Source organism: Octopus bimaculoides, chromosome 5 (genome assembly GCF_001194135.2).
Source record: "Octopus bimaculoides isolate UCB-OBI-ISO-001 chromosome 5, ASM119413v2, whole genome shotgun sequence".
NCBI lineage: Eukaryota > Metazoa > Mollusca > Cephalopoda > Octopoda > Octopodidae > Octopus > Octopus bimaculoides.
Genome location: NC_068985.1, coordinates 16,836,077 through 16,836,460, shown reverse-complemented (window position 1 = coordinate 16,836,460; position 384 = coordinate 16,836,077).

The window sequence follows — 384 nt, the reverse complement described above, 5'->3', positions numbered from 1 at the left end:
TCTTATGTTAAACATTTCCAAACATAAGTTAAACAATGTTATTCTCATGACCGTTTCAAGAATTATATTGTTCTCATAACTGCATCTACATTTCATACAAGAAATTAAGATCCTTATAATGCATATTTTATAACAGAATATCTTTCAATGAAATTAGAGGACCAGTAGAGTATACTGAATTGCAAGGCAACCATGTTTTTATATTCTAATTAGAATATAATTAGTCTTCAAAACTGATCCCAAATACTTATTTTATTTGATCATTTGTTCAGAATATATTTTATCTCCTAAATAGAAATAATCTAAGCAAGACTAAAATGTCATCTAATTAAGCAATAAGATGCAACACGTTTTATATATATATATATATATATATATATATAT